A 14,986-nucleotide genomic window follows, 5' to 3' on the forward strand; every position below is an offset into this window, starting at 1 on the left:
GGAGAAGGCTCATGTACATAATCTTGGCCATACTGACAAAGCGGTACCAATATAGGAAATTAATAAAATAATTATAACATGTCAGCATGCTGGCCACAGACATGTGTTCCCAATGAAAATGTCCCAGTGTGTAAAACATTGAGAATGTTTTGCAAAATAGGGAATCATTTGCAAAATAACGAGTTATATCACTTGCATCAACAGGAGGCGCTACCCACTGCCTCTATATATAAACATATATACCCCACCCCACCCCACCATTAGGGGGCGCAGCCAAGCACTGCGGCAACGCTCCCTTCCTACAGGGGGCGCCAGCGGGACTCACGCTTACGGCCCCATCAGAGCGAGGCACTTGAATAGAGAGGATGGCCGTGATTGGCCTGTGGAGCCGCGGCAATCTTGCCGCAGGATGAAAGCGTTGCTTTGATTGGTGGACAGAGCAAAGCAGGCTCGCAAACGGGAGGGGGGGTCCTTTTCCCAAATATTCCTCCCGCCCCATACTTTTAAATCCCAGCTTCATGACGAATCTAGCCCCGTCTTTCGGAGAATATTTTTGGCATCCTCCTATTAGGGGAACGTGACTGCAGACCAATCAGCTCGCAGCTCTTGTGCGTGTTGCTAGGCAGATTATGGTAATTAGGCCAACAGAATTCCCCCCCCCCGCTCTGCAGCTACCATTGTGAGGTGAGGACAGGTGGGCGGGTTTCGTCTGCGGTGGGGCCCTGGGAACCGGCTCGGACACGACACCCTCACTGAACCCCCTCAGGTAAAGCGATGGGCCAGTCCGGGTTGGGGGTATGGTCGTGGGATAACGCGAGGCCCCGTCAAGGTTTTTTTTTGGCGTTGTTGTTTTAGTCGCACCCAAGATGGCGCCGGGTCCGGGACAAACCGTTGGCTCCCGCGGGTGGGGGAAGAGGCACAGTGCCCTGCCATTCCCCCCTCCCTGCTGGAGAGGTACAGTCCGCTCTCCCCCTCCCCGCTCTGATCGGGATACCCCATCCGCCCCGGACAGGAGGAGGAAAGGGCTGCCCCCATCTACGCTACCCCCCTCCCCGTTTGGTATAGTCCGGGCCCCGGCACCTCAACGGAGCGGGGGGTGTTGAAGCCATTTTAAGGCTCGCTCCCCAGTACTCGGGGGCCTTTCACCCCCACGAAGGGCGTCCTTCTCCTCACCCCACCCCACCGGTTGGATTATCCTCCCCTTCTTCGGCTTTTTCTTCAGTCCCTCCCCCTTCAGTTACTCCGCTCGGTGCCGTCCCGCATTCTTTGCTTCACCCCCCCCGCCGCCTTGCCCGGAGTGGTTGGGACGGCCGGGGAATGACCGTTGGGCGCGAGCAGCTGTAAACGCCCTAGCGCTTGGGGGGGAGCGAGAGGCTCGGTGGCTGCGGCAGCGGCCTTTGATTGGCTGGCAGCTTTTGCGCGCCCCTTTCGGCCTCTTCCCTTCCCCCCCCCCCACCGCCCGCTTTAGGCGGGAAGCAACTTCGCCTCAGAAACAAACGCCCCGTTCTCGCAAGTGGAAGTTGGGCGTTGTTTGACGAGGGTTTCATGTTTAAGAGCCATAAGCTTAGTTCTTGGTGTGTGGTCAAGATGGCCCTTGGTGTTAAATAGGGTCAGAGGAAGTAATGCAGTAATTTAGGCCAGTGGTTCTTAACCTTGGGTTACTCAGGAGTTTTGGACTGCAGCTCCCAGAAGCCTTCACCACCAGCTGTGCTGACTGGGGTTTCTGGGAGTTGCAGTTCAAAAGCATCTGAGTAACAAAGGTTAAGAACCACGGCTTTAGGCATCCCCTCCAGGCCTCCCTGAGAGGGGCTGGACTTGATGACCTATAGGGTCCCTCTCCAACCCGGCAGCTCTGAGAGGATTATGATATTATTACCAGCCCTCATTTCTAGTCTGCATTGACCTGTGGCTTAAAAACATGACACACACAAGTCGACACAAAGCCGCCCCCAATTATTTTAGTGTTCATTTCTTGATGCTTCATAGGCAGAGAAACTGCATTTCACCACAAATATTATTTTCTGTGTCAGCTCAACTTCTTCATCTCTGGCTTGTGTGATAACATGCAGAGCGTGTTGTGAAAAACGAAGGCATTTTAGGTTTCAGCGTGCGTTGCAAAAAGAAATGGGAAAGTAGCAAGACAATTGTTTCAGATGAAATTTGGATTACAATCCATTGATCCTCTGAACACATGGATAGTAATCCCTAAGTCCTAAAGGTGTCACAATGCTTTTGTTTTTGCAGTACATATGATTTATAACAAGTTTCTTTACAAAGTCTTGGAAGGCAATTCACCACGAATAAAACAACACAAATAGACAGTCTTTTAGGTAAAAGTAAAGGTTTCCCTTGACAATTAAGACCAATGGTGTCCGACTAGGGGCTGGTGCTCATCCCTGTTCGCAAGCCGAAGAGTTGCCATTTGTCCATAGACACTTTCTGCGGCCACATGGCCAGCATGACTAAACACAGAATGCCATTACCTTCCCACCAAGGTGGCACCTATTCATCTATTCTCATTTGCGTGCTTTTCAAACTGCTAGATTGGCAGCAGCTGCAACGAGCAATGGGAGCTCTCCCCGTTGCACAGATTCGAACTGATAATCTTTAGATGGACAGACCAGGGACTTAGCAGTTTAACCCGCAGCGCCATCCGCATCCCCTAGACAATTTAAGATTCCTCAAAAAGAGGCTACTTCATTTCCAGCTCACATTGCAGGGGTGGATCTTCCAGATGTGTTTCCTTTGCAATGGTCTGGTAAGCATATGAGTTGTTGAGTTCCAAAGCATCTTGAGGGCCATGGTTGCCCCTTTACTCTGTCTATAAAGTGTTATGTTTTTTAAAAAAATTGGCTGGATTGTTTGTAGGATTGATTCGAATGAAATCCCTTTCTCTTTTACGGCAAATTAGCTGTTTATGCATGGTTGTAGCATGCAATAAAGTACCTTCCTTGACCAATGGTTGTAGCATGCAATAAAGTACCTTCCTTGACATTCAACAAAGTTAATACGCATAACCGTGCTTCTTCTCCCACCCATCTTTTTTAACACAGATCTTTTTATTTTAAAACATTTGTGTCTCTTGCTGCTAAAAGTCTTCACTGTAGTTCCACTCAAGGAATCATTTTGACCTCAATTCTTCACGTACCAAAATTCATGTAGTCAACAGAACTTGAAACAATTAATGGAAGTGGGGATTACAACTCCCAGAATCCTTCCACATGGCCAGTACAGTATCCCTACAGGGGAATCTGGGAGTTTTGATCCAAAAACATAATGTTTCCAAGACCTGAAATGGCACCATTCTATGCCAAAGAAGGATTTATCAATTGACTTCCAGAAGAGCACGGTGAGGAAAAATACCTGAGGAAGGGAACTCTAAAAATAATTCAGAAAGCACTAACCATGTTCAGTGACAACTGACTGTTGGCATGGTCAGAAAACAAAATGGGAAGTTAGACAGAATGGAGTATCCTGGAGGAGTGCGGTCTGTGTGGAAGACACAGGTTTCTTGCATATTTGACTTGGAGAATGACCTGAACTATCTCCTTTCACAGACTCTTGGAAGGTGGGCAGTTAGTTTTCAACTGACATTGGCTGTTTGTATGGGTCAAAATGTTGATGTAAATCAGTGGTTTCCAACCTTGTGTAACCCAAGTGTTCTTGAACTCCAGTTCCCAGAAGCCTTCACCACCAGCTGTGCTGACCAGGGTTTCTGGGAATTGCATTTTAAGAACATCTGGATTACCCAAGGTTGGGAACCATTGATGCAGATGACTAAATGTATTCCATTTTCACATATTGGTATAAAGTGTGTTTTGCATTTACCATGGAGTAAAGGCCATACAGATGGCTTTTTTTTTATTTAACAAGGGGTGACAAAAAGGAAAAGGGGAATTGAGGTTAAATGGGAAGAGGAGAAACAATAACATACTAACATCCATTCTATACATATTGCCATATCAAAATTCCAAATTACTCTTTTTACTATTTTGTGCCTTCCAGATTTAAGTTCTCATTTCAATACAGTGGTGCCTTGCTTAGCGATCGCTCTGTTGAGCGACGAAATCGCTGAGCGACGAAATCGCTGAGCGACGGAGTTTAAGCTATCGCAAAAGCGATCGCTCAGTGATGGTCCCTATGGGGAAAATTCACTTTGCGATGATCGCAGGGAAGCGATCATCGCAAAGCCCCCATTTTCGGCCAGCTGATCGGCGGTTTCAAAATGGCCGCCCGCTGTGTGTCCTCATTTTAGAGGCACCGAAAATGGCCACCCCTACGGAGGGTTTTCGCTTAAGGTTAATTTTGAAGCCCATAGGAACGCGTTAATTGTGTTTTAATGCGTTTCTATGGGCTTTTAAATTCCATTTAGCGATGAAATCGCTTAGCAATGTTTCTTCCTGCACGGATTAATGTCGCTAAGCGAGGCACCACTGTATATGCTCTTCATACGCTGCCTGTTGATTCAGTCCATTTGTAGAATAAGTCCCATCTTTCTGTTGCCTTTTGTAAAGGACAGCCCTTCATCACTTCTGATAAAATGTCCATTTCCGTTGTTTTCTGTATCTTCTCTATAAGATCTTCTTGTTTCGGTACCATCGGACTTTTCCAATTTTTGGCATAGGGAATTCTGGCTGCAGTAACTATGTATATAACTATATATTCCTTTGTCTTATCTATGTTATCAGGTATCATAATAAAAACAGTTCTGGGGTTAATGGCACCTTACAAAGCAATATTTGTTGCAACACAGCATGTACTCTTTTCCAATACTGTTTCGCTACTCTACATGACCACCACATATGATAATAGCTTCCCACTTGTGGTTCACATTTCCAACACACATTTGATACATCTGTATACATCTTCGACAGTTTTTCTGGAGTCATATGCCACCTATAAAACATCTTGTATATATTCTCCTTAAAATTAGCCGATTTTGTAAGCTTTATATTATTTTGCCATATTTTCAACCATTGATCAATATCAATATTATGCCCTATGTTTTGTGCCAGGCCATACAGATGGCTGATGGGACTGCACATTGGCAGTTGACATTTGATCAAGATTTCCTTATGCAACTGACCATTGCATATTAACAGATGCATGTTTCCACTTCAGAAATAATAATATTCATCCTGTGCATATGCTGGGAATAGGCCTAAAGGATGACATAGTTCTCTGTTTTAGTTTACACGGAAATAAATCATTCATTTTAAAGGTGTGACAATATTTTTGTTTTTATTTTGTTTTTTCTTAGACTCCCTCAGCATTCGTTCAGATGAAACTGCTGATATGTGCAGAATGCAGATGCTTATATGGTCCAAACCATATTTCTTTTTCCACCTACAGATTAATTGCTGTGGCAAAAGCAGCTTTTCACACCTAATTACAAGCTGCATTATGTGCTATTTTTCCACTGTGGATATATAGTGTCTCGAGTCATTCTTAAGGTTAAATGATGCTTAATCTGAATGAGTTCAGATTTCTTAACTTTTCTCTAGTACAACCATTAGAAGACAGAAGATTTTGCTTCAGTTTTCAACTAAGAGTGCAGGCTTCCTGATAGTGATTCTCATACAGCAGCTCAGTGGCTGGGAAGGGGAGAACACTTTATACATTAAGGTTTGAGAAATTATTTTCATAGTCAGACATGTTTTAGCTGGTTCTATGTTATGGCAGAAATACGGGAGTAATATGTGAGTCCTTGCATATTACATATATGTGACATGTAAATCACACTCTGGCCGTGAACAGAAGGAGCACTGAAGTGCTTTAAATCCAAATATGCCATGTTGACTGGTTTGTGGATTGCTTACCTATTTTCCAAACACAGTAAACAGCAAAATGGAATACACTTGTAGAAATTCACATAACGAGGCTTTATCACTCTTAGGTTTTCTGTTGTTACTGGTGGTCTATCATTTTCTTTTCCTTATCCTGTTGATATTGAACAGGTTGATTCCTTTGACCATATGATTCAGCATCTGCGATATACAGTTGCTATGGTAACTGTTACCCCACAGCAACCATCCAGCCACTCTTGTACTGCAAAAACTGGGGCATCCAAGTCAATAGCTGGGTGGAATTGATAAAATTAGCCATTCCCTTCAAAATTTCCAATATTTCATTAGCAGCTTGTTAGCCCATATGTTACAAATGTTCACACAGACTTGGTTTTCCACCATGTACAAGAGTTGGAGACCATCTTTGGGATAGGTAAGGGTGTGTTCAGAAGGCATAACATTCTATACTATGGGCCTGGATAATCCTGGGCAGCGTAGGGGAAGAGGTTATGATAAAAGCAGGCAGAACTATGGAGACAGATGTTGTTAGACCAAATATTAAATACTGTACCTTATGTACAGTATAAAATGCAGATGTACCATATTTTTCGCACCATAAGACACACTTTTCCCCCACAAAACAGGGGGGTGGAAAGTCTGTGTGTCTTATGGAAAGGTGCGTCTTATGGAGCGAAAAATACGGTATTTAAGGAGGTCCATTCTCAAAGTTGTTGTTCATTAAACTTGTTATTTACCTGAAATCTCAGTTTTAGCTATGTAGGACATGTGCCAGACAATTGCGGGGATAGAATGAAGATCCTTTTCTTCATCTCATCCATCACCATACCCACCGGTAGCTCTTTGCTCAGTACCTGACTTTCTAAGTATATAACAGTCCAGTATTTTGTTTCATTTTCTGACTTTATATTGCATAATGAACCAGTCTTTGTTGGACCTTAGCTAGAATAGGTGCATTGTGACTACAGGATTGTCCCAATCCAAATTTGTTCAGATCTTCTCCATCTTTTGCTTCAGATCCTACATCTTATCCATTTTTTCACTTTTAAGTCATTTTTCTATTGAGAGATAGTGTAATGCTTTCTTCACACATGACTGTTAAAGAATTTTTCAAACCAATATAGAAAAAATTGAGAGATAACCCATGTCTTCTCTTCAATGTTATACCCCTTATATTCTTAAGTCCAGGTGTCTTTAATAAAAGAGAAATTGCATTGATCTTTAGAGCTGCCACTGAGCATTAGGTGGTATATGAAGGGATGTATGCACCATTGTTCTGTGTAATTTTAAATTTGCAAAATTACAAAATGCTGGATACTTATACTAGTAATATGGAAATTAAGCCATTTTGAGAGATGCTGTCTTTGGAAATAAGCTGAATGCTTTTATTTAAATTGCCTTATGGAGGAAACCAGTACATCCTGATGGGGAAAACTAGCTTTACATATAATTAGTATAGCACAGATAAAACATTTAATTTATTTGTTCATTTTAAAACCTTTTATTCCTCCTACTTCCCTGAAAGGGAACTCAAAGCAGTGACCAAAGGCAACATTATATAAAAAATATTTAAAAACTCAAACAGCAACAACAATAAAGACAGAAGATTAACTGTATGGGCTAAAACACACATCTATTGAGATCTTTATCCAAATGCCCTAAACCAAAATGGCAGATTTTTACATATTGTCTGAAAGGATTAAGTTACAGAGTCTGATGAATTTCTGATGGCAGAGCATTCCACAAGACCGAGGCAATCATGGAAATCACAAGTGGGCAAAGTGCAGCAGGCAAGCTGCATGTGCCCCTCCCAGGACAGCCATTGTGCCCCTCAAGCATCCCCAGACTTCTTTTAGTTTAAATTTGAAACACCACAGATTCCTCCACCCCCAGATGGACCTCTAGGCTTCAAGCCTAGCTTTATGAAACAGATGTGAAGAAGGGGCTCCAGATGAGCCCAAGAGCATTGGGCAGGGAGGGGGCAGAATATAAGAAAGAAGGTGGGCCTAAATGTCAAGCTGTTCAGAGCTTCAGAGATTAATGCCAGCCCCCTGCAGCCAGCAACAAACCAGCAGCCCATGCAGCTCAGCTACAGTAGGCATGACATGGTCAAAACTCCTAGCTCCCAAAAGCAATCTAGGTGTGCTGCCATGTTTTCCAAGGCAGCCTTGTGTAGAGCACATTATAGTAATTGAGAGATGACTGGGAAATGGGTAGCAGAGAGGCAAGGTCTGCTTTTGTCAGAAATGGTCGTAGCTGGCAAATTCACTACTACGATTTTGTTTTAGTGTTGGATCCAGATGACCCACTGATTCATCCCTTCATGTATGCATGTGTTAAATGGAACCTGCTACTTCCAATTGCTAGTATATCAGCCACATAAGGCAGTGATGAAGGCTATTACTCACACCACCCACTTCTTATGTGGGATGAAATGAATTTGCATCACCATATCTGGAATAAGCAAGTTTCTGTATACTCTGAACCAAGGAACCTTAAATTTCACACCATAGTAACGAAAACAGTGGCCAAGGAAACCACATATTGCTAGTCAGCGAAGTTATACAAAATAAGGGTACATTACAGAACAGAGGTGATCGCGATTGCACAAATTTAACCAAAAAATGTAAGCATATAAAATGTTAACTATTACTGTGGAAGAAATGAGGGAAGACTAGAAGACTGTTGTACAAACAGCGCTGAATGTCTTTTCATGGCAAATGAGGAATTTCTGAAGGACACTATGCTTCATTTGTTCAGAAGGAATGCTGCACCTCAGATTATAGAATCCTGAAGTCCTGTAGCCAGTCTGTTACCAGACCAAATAAACAGACTATGGTATGAGCCAGTCAATAACAACAGCAGTCATCATCATCATCATCAAAACATGGGGAAATGGAAAATGAAAACATGGAAAACCATCTTAATGGCCTGTGGTGAAGAAATTGGGGAAGTTGGCATCAAAAGAGGAATATTTCAGTGGGATTCTTTGTCACCACTGCTGTTTAACATCTCACTAATCCCCATGTCAGTAATTTTAAATAAAACTGGAGTGGGCTACCATATTTCAGAATAAGTAGGAAAACAATCAATCATTTGTTATACATGGATCACCTAAAACTATACGGTATGCATAAAGTTCAGCAGAGATAGCATCACTGCTAAACACAGTGCAAATATTTAGTAAAGATATCCAGATGAAATTTGGAATTGACAAATGTGCAGCTTAATCTATACACAGTGGCATGATCCAAAAACTAGATGGAATAGAGTTAAAATGGCGATATAAAATCATTATGAAGTGATTGAAATTATAAATACATTGGAATACTAGAAGCAGATAACATCATGCACACAAAAGTTAAAGAACTGACAGAAAGGGAATATCAAAAGACTGTGGAAAATCTTAAAATCAGAATAAAATGGTGGAAATTCAATTAAAGCCATAAACATATGGGCACTTCCAGTGATTAGATAGATACCCAGCTGGAATAATAGATTGGACTCAAAACGAATTAGAAGAATTGGATCAAAATACACAGAAACTAATGAACATGCATCACACACTACATCCAAAAAGTGATGTGGACAGATTATGTTGACCATGAAAAATCAGAGGCTGTGGCTTACTGCAAATACAGCAGAGGAGGTGTCATCCTGCGGGTCGTAAAAACATAATACAGGTAGACCAGGCCTCCGCCACTGGCAGATCGATGAAGGTTTTCATAGACCGGGCCTCCAGACTGGACAGTCTGTAAAGTCAGTAGCCAGATAGGTAGGTCAGTAAGTTTGAGTATCTGGTGCAGAGCCAGGGTGGGGAATTTTCTTCCACATTGTACTTGCCAGAATAAGAACTACCTTGTCTGACTGCAAAGGGGCAGTTCCAGGCCATCCCAAGAAGAAGGGAATGATAAATCTCATCTGAGTATTTTATACTCGGAGAAGCCTATAAAGGATTATTATAAATCAGGATTGATTTGCCAGCGCATCATTATCATCACTATCATTATTATTGAGTTATATATTAAAACACACTTTTTATTTATTTTTGTAGGTGTGATAGTGCTGCAGGTCCCCTGTGAAGAACAAGAGATTCTGGCATAGATTACAGAATTCTGCTGTAATCACGTCTTGTATTATTTTCACTCCATGAATTACAAAGTAGGTTTAGAAGCACACTTTGTGCTGCTTGCCTCAGGTTCCCAAATTGCAAGTCACGGCCACGTTCCTACCTGTACATTTTGCTTTGGTGATTTCTCTTATTGTTTATGCTATTGTAGTTTTCCACGAATGCCAGTAATAATATATATAGTATACAAAACAAAGCAGCAGTACCCACAGCCACGAGACATTGGCGACGGTTTAGCAGCAGACTGGGGTTGTATTCAGTTTTAACCTAAGCTCTTATGTTCCTTTTAATTTGTCAAAGCTAGGAACAGGTAGATGTAGTTGGTGGACAATGAGCTATCTGAGACACAGAAGAAGAGCTGATGCTTAACCACTGAAGCCTTGTTGGGCACTTGAAATTCTTTAGATGCTTTGAGACTGTTGCTATTTATTTGCTTGTAAGGTTTTGGTGGCAGTTGTGATGTCTAGAAATGTTCAGGACACCATATGTTATGGTACAGTTTTTTGATATATAGAATATACAAAGCTCCGAGAGAAATGGGCCTATGTATCTGCTGTGGTAGCTTTGTTCTGATTTAGATTACAATCCTGTACATACATAATTTTCTCCTTGTATTTAATGGGACCTACATCTGGTTAGAACAGTGTACTCTTAAGCAGATATTCTAGTGAGGCGAGGCTTTGGATTGAGAATATGTGGGACAGTCATATCTCATTTCCATATTCCAGGTGGGCAATAACCTCTTTGCATTGCTGGTATACGTTTTGCATTAAATTGAGTTAACCTGCTGGTTGTTGTTTGGATCCATGCAAAATAAACCCATTATGATTTCCTTCATATTAACTTGCACGGTAGTAGCCAAGCACCTTTCTAATGTGTTTCTAACCACCTGCAGTTATTACCAGCTGTGCAGAACAAATTGTAACAGACTTGTGAAGGCAGCTTCGGAGGAAGCCTCTTTCAAGATCAGGGATTTTTGTTTTTCTGTGGAGAGCATTTATAGATTTTGCTGATATTGTACAGTATATTGTACCCTGTTTCCCTGAAAATAAGATCTAACCTGAAAATAAGCCCTAGTATGATTTTTCAGGATGCTTGCAATATAAGCCCTACCACAAAATAAGCCCCACTTAAGTAAAGCCCTGCCCTCCACCACTGTGCAGCAACCAGAAGAAGATGACATGACTGTATTTGAATACATGTAGATTGTTGCATATGAAACAATTAAAACATCACCCGAAAATAAGCGCTAATGCATTTTTGGAGCAAAAATTAATATACGAGTAAGACCCTGTCTTATTTTCGGGGAAACACGGCATGAGCAGTGAGAGATAAATATTTGAAGCGTAAATTAAAAATGTGAGTTTCCTCTACTAGTTACTTTAGTTAGTCCTTTGGCAGATCTTCTTTAAGAGAGATGCTGTAGTTGGCACTCTCAATAGCTGTGGAACCACTGAGTGTGTCTGATTGTTAAAGGGAAAATTCCCCATGGTAGCTAGTCCTAGATGTTTTAATGCAGGGGCAAACTGGATTGCTGCTCCCATAATACCTCACAATTGGCTGTGATGGCTTGGATTGATGAGAGTTGCATGCCGACAACACCTGGGCGGCTACATTTTCCCACTTCTGTTCCAATAACATCGACTATGTCCTCATAATAATCAGCTTGCTTGAATATGATCAGGGCCACGGAGAGATGGAAAGTCTTGGGCAGTAATTTACTTCCCTGTTGAACTGAACAGACAGCAGTATGCAAATGTGATCAGGTGCTGTTTACAGGATTTGAAGGGTTTTTTTTTTTACTACACAGTTTATCTTATAAATGGCAGCAGACCTAGATTGCTGCAGTAGAGCAAAGAATGTTCCTCTTCCTCTGCTTTTAAGGGAAGCAGAAGAGGGTTGACTGCTAGTATATTAAAACTGGCACTTTTTCAGTGTAATATTCTGAACTGAACGTGAATTAGAGAGAGAGCGAGAGAGCATATCAACATTTGGAATAGCTGAAGCAAACACCTACCTGATACCTCCTGATACTGGATGGGTTGGGCACCTCTAATCAGAGTCGTGGTGAGATGAATGATTTGGGCATCTCTGTACAGACACACATAATTCCTCTGAGGATCTCTACAGATACATACAAACATGTAAGCCCTTTCTCCCCATGTACACTGCCTGTCATAACAATTGGAATTTTGCTTAGGAATGCCAGCTGCTATTTCTGTGCACGGCTGATTATTGCCATCCAGCCAAGAGCCACCGATTCCACAGTTCCTTGAAACAATAAGTGTACTTGATGAATGAGAGTGCAGAGGAGAGGTAGCGGTCACCAGTAGTCAATGAGGTTATAAAGCTATTGCACTTTCCAGCACTTTTGCTGCAGGGAGACAAATTTGTACTAAAGCTCTCTGCAATGCATTGACTTCCCCTCCTATAGTGTACATGTCAGGCCAGATAGTCTGATGCTGGTGCATCTCCCTGGGAGCCCTATACAACTTTATAGACTTCTAGCAAAAATCAGAAGACTGTGTTTGTCACAGCTGGCATTTTTTCCAGAAAAAGGATCAATGAAACAAAATAACCATTTCCAATCATATCAAAATTCATCTGGGTATCAAGGTACAAGTGTTTTCATTGTTGTGGTTATTCAAGGCAACATCAGCTCGTCTATTTCTGCCAGTTTTATTCGTTTACATTGCTTCAGTGTTCCATAAGCACAAAAATACTGCAAAGTTGTTGAAAAATAGCCAAAAACCTTGCAGCTGTAGAAAAACTGAAGGCACAAATGCTTAAAAAATATATTAAAATTGAATAAATTTTCAGGCAAATGCTGAAGTCAGATTTCAATCCAAAATAATAGAAATACCAAAAAAAAAAAAAAAGACAAACAATTATTTCTCCTGTAAAGCTGTAGTCTGTTATCAGGCCTGTTACACATTACTGTATGTATTTTCCTTACACAACTGTAGATCCTTACGCTTTGTATAGTGCAACTTTCAAATACATGCTGTGCATCAGTGATACCAGTATGGCTTTCATTAATGTTGGAATACAGAGCTGTTCCTGGGGGAAGAATCCTTATTAGAGTGGACCATATATGGGTCAGAAAGGATTTTTATATTCTGTTTGTTTCCTTGTTGTATTTCTTTGCTGAAAACTCGTTTGTTCTAGGGACCTGAAGATAGGGGAGAATTCTGGCATAGTGATTTCATTACTGCTTTTTCCCACAGTTGGTCTTGGGGAACTGGGTATATCCACACAAACTCTGAAGCCACTTTTCACTAATGTGATGCCAGGCCACCAAGAGTGGATTTGCCAAGGTCTGTTCCCTGTGAGTATGACACAACACCCACTCGCATAAGTTTCAACCAGTTGGCCAGTTTGCAAGGCAAGACAATTTGATTGGGGCTTAGATTTTTTTCCCCCTGGTGGTTGCAAAATCTCTGGCTTAAATCCACTCGTAAGTCACCACTAGAGTAGGCCCATTGAATGTTTGGAGATTTGATGAATCAACTTTGCCATTGATTTGATGGGCCTGCTCTACTGGACCTCAGTCTCTCTGTTCCTAATGGGCTGGGAGCTCTTTATATCATTCTGGGCATTTTCGATTGCTGTTCTAGCAGTCCAGGAATTCTCTGCCACAACTTGCTTGGTCTTTCCAAGTGTTTGTTCTGTCCTCCCTTGCTGTTTCTCAACTCAGCTGCTGAATGATCCTCCTTGATTCTTCTGCGGCACCCTGACCTATAGAATTTTTCTGTTTCTCAATGAATTTTGTAGAGAGTTCACTGTACAGGTACCAAAACTATTGCCCAGGGAGTCTTTGACCACTAGCAAAGTTCTAGGTGTGTGTGAACACAATGGAAGGTGCAAAAGGGGAGGATCCTTTTCTTTTGTCTCCCCTGTGAGTTCGGATGGTGGTGAGAGATTGCACCCACCCCTTCTCTGTGTGCCCCACACCTTTCTCTCTGTCCCCCCCTTCCTCCCTCTGCTCTCCAAATGGGAGCACAAAGGGCAGATGGCAGCTTTTGATCAGCTGTGCCCATAAAACACAATCTTTATGTCTTAAATAGACTGGAATCAGATATATTTATGGAATGTTTCCCTTCCAGAAATGAAGTGGGAAAGAAGGATATTTAATAGTACTGTACTATCCAATCTGTGGAATGTCCACCTAATTAATTTGAGATGTTTCTATAATAGCATAATTTAGATTCTGTGTCAGTACTCATAGAATGTTACTCCTGTCTAACAGGACAATCCTGTGATTCTATGTTTGTGGATTAGTCACATCTAATATGACTTCCTTTTTTAAAATACTGGGTTTCTCTACTTCTAGTCATCATGTTTTTATGATGCTACTATCTGAGCTGTGTTTATTGATGTTCAATTATATTATTATGCATTTGTGGCTATTCTGTGCTTTTAATCTTTTGTGGATTTTAAACCCTGGCCTGAATCCAGGCCCAACTAAAGTAGCTCATTAATCAGTGAGATTTAAATATTTGTTGATTCATCATTCAGCAGTTAGTACTATGGCTCTATTTTCTTTAAGACTACCATTTGGATTTAGGGCACTGTGTGTTTTGCGGCGCAGACTGAAATGTGGAATAGTGGCAGGGAATATTTAAGTTAATTAATTAATTGAACAAATGAATGTAATTACTAACTGCACCAAAAGGCAATTTTATACATTTGCAGTAAGTACTCTTTTTGCACTTAAAATGTTGTATATAGTAGCTATCACAGAACATGAAAGAAAGATGCATGTTTGTAAACATATGGGTTATATAGACATATGGACTCACATGTTTACAAACGTGCATCTTTCTTTCATGTTCTGTGATAGCTACTATATACAACATTTTAAGTGCAAAAAGAGTTTCAGGGTTATATATACTTATTGCCCCTTACACATGGTGATATTTAGCACTATGTGCCGAATATAGATGCTTTTGTGAATTAATTGTAAATGGAAATTAAGTGGGGGGAAAAGAGAGAAAGTATACTGTATATTGATTTAGAGGATTCTTTCTTGGTTAAGATTCTTTATTGATAA

General features: G+C 41.4%; 1 protein-coding gene across 1 annotated transcript in view; it reads left to right on the forward strand.

The window, feature by feature from the left end:
• Window positions 1-640: 640 nt before the first annotated feature.
• Window positions 641-14,986, forward strand: part of PRDM10 (PR/SET domain 10) — a 68,761-nt gene continuing 54,415 nt past the window's right edge. Inside the window, exon 1 of the mRNA XM_072979035.2 lies at window positions 641-766. The gene's annotated coding sequence lies outside the window, so the exon portion shown is untranslated. The remainder of the gene's footprint in view (window positions 767-14,986) is intronic.

This window comes from Pogona vitticeps, chromosome 8 (genome assembly GCF_051106095.1).
Source record: "Pogona vitticeps strain Pit_001003342236 chromosome 8, PviZW2.1, whole genome shotgun sequence".
Classification (NCBI taxonomy): domain Eukaryota; kingdom Metazoa; phylum Chordata; class Lepidosauria; order Squamata; family Agamidae; genus Pogona; species Pogona vitticeps.